This window comes from Montipora capricornis, chromosome 9 (genome assembly GCF_036669925.1).
Source record: "Montipora capricornis isolate CH-2021 chromosome 9, ASM3666992v2, whole genome shotgun sequence".
NCBI classification, from domain to species: Eukaryota; Metazoa; Cnidaria; class Anthozoa; order Scleractinia; family Acroporidae; genus Montipora; species Montipora capricornis.
Window position 1 is genome coordinate 40,442,926 of NC_090891.1, and position 1,992 is coordinate 40,444,917.

Consider the following 1,992-nt stretch of genomic DNA (forward strand, 5'->3'; position numbering starts at 1 on the left):
TCCCTAATAATGGGAGCATACCAACAGTGAATCGTTTATTCTCTGCCTTTACTTTAGAAGCGCTTTTACCAACCGGGTTATAGGTCACTTCGGCTGTATTGTTCGCAGCAAAGTACTTTTGTTATTATTAAGTTGTAATTATTTGAAGACGTGACGTTTTTGTAGCCGAAGCCACTGTCGCAATTATAGGTGGTCTTCGCCGGCATGTTGATGGATGAAAGCAAAAGATCTCTCATTGCTCAACCAGCATTTGTACTTTGTAACGTCACCTCGGTCGCATGAAGTATATAAGCAAAGTAACCTAGAATGAAATTAACAAGGAGGCCGTTTCTAAATATAAAGCATTGACTTTTGTATGCTCACGTTGTGGTCAGAACCTTAAATTTGGTTATTTCACGTTTTCTGGAAGCTCAAGAAGCGACGATGGCCCACGGCAACGACAATGCCATTAACCAATAATATCATTGGTTAGTTGCACTTCTTTTTTCCTACTTTGCAGCCAGGTGTCTCAACGACTTTTGATGAAGGCTGTAGTAATTGTTTTAGAGTTTTTTAATTTATATATTACAGTATACGGTATGTGGTTATCAGAATTTCATTGGGTAGGCGAGAAAAAGTAATGTACATACTGTAGGCGTTTAACTTGCACGTGGTATCTCTGGAAACATTGATGGTCGTGAAGTGGAGAACTGGTACTTGGGACGGTAAACTAGCCACTGCAGACGGTTTCAATCCTAGACGAATCCAATGAGACTCAAGCACTGAATGTGTTTGATTAAATTAAGCGTCTAAAATTGTTCTCTCTCTATCCGGGTGCCCGCCTGCCCTCGACTTCCAATTGATCGATTCGCCCATAGTTAATAGAGAGGAATGGTTTGGAAGCTCGGCAAACATCAAAGGACCAAACAAAGATGCCAAGATTTAGGTTGGAAAGTCCACAACCGTGCAGAATCTTTTGTTTTGCGCTCATGCACTATGCATGAATTACGTAATCAACACGTTTCTATTGGTTAGTTCCTCAGTACAGAGTAAGCAACTATCCTGTTTTGTGCAAGGTCAAGGCCAAAAAAGAGAACAAAAACCTACAACAAAGAAAGTTGTCGGGTTCCATAACCATTCCCCACTATTAACTATGATTTGCGTATTGCATTTGAACAATAATGTAGCATTCTTATTTAAATGATACGGTAGTATCTGGAACAAAACGTATTGTTGCCAAAGGGTTTGAATTGGGTACAACATTGAGTTGGCAGAATTTGTCTTCTTCTAGAGGTGTTTGTTAAAGGTCTTAAAGTCCGCAATAGGAGGCGTGCGCAAAGTCGACAAAGATGGCAACTGTCTGAACGCAACAAATCTGCGTAGTAAATGAGTCTTTGTTTGAAACAAATGTGGCCTGCTTTGACATGCACATACACTCTATTTGGGATGTTATCCGTTCATCAGAGCAAATCAGGTCACTTGGGAAGTGGGTGGTGAGGATGTAGAAAGGAGTCATCGGGCTGGGGAGGGCAAGTGTGTGTGTTGTGGAGGGGGAAAGGCAATAGGCCAAGTTCAAGTAAACTTGAGCTTTTATGTCAAAGTGAGTCCCATTGTTCAGCATTTAGTTTCGCTTGGAAAAGGTTAAAGATTCTATATAAATTTAGATCATTTAGCTTGAGAACGAGATAGTCCACTTTGCTTTACTAAGATTTTTTTTTGGCGAGGCCACATTTTGGAAAATTAGATAAACTGTAATTAATTGGGTATTGCATGATAAAATACGCTTATAAATAAAGGAAATGGAAAGTAGTGCAGTTTCTGTGATTGACGTCACCATATAGTTAAGTTCTAAAATTGTTTCTAGAGTGGTTTTTAATCCAGTGTCGAAAGTAACTAGCGAATTGCTTTGGTTTATGAATGCTTCACTCAGTGATTGGTCCAAAGTTTTCGTGCCATTTTTTTAACCAATCAGAAGTAAAAACCGAAACCAAAACCACTTGTGGCTCACGCGTG

The 1,992-nt window shown here is 39.7% G+C and overlaps 1 protein-coding gene across 1 annotated transcript in view; it reads left to right on the forward strand.

The window, feature by feature from the left end:
* Window positions 1-1,788, forward strand: part of LOC138017591 (uncharacterized) — a 30,232-nt gene extending 28,444 nt beyond the window's left edge. Inside the window, exon 14 of the mRNA XM_068864634.1 lies at window positions 1-1,788. This exon is cut by the window's left edge and continues 1,073 nt beyond it. The gene's annotated coding sequence lies outside the window, so the exon portion shown is untranslated.
* The last annotated feature ends 204 nt before the right edge of the window (window positions 1,789-1,992 follow it).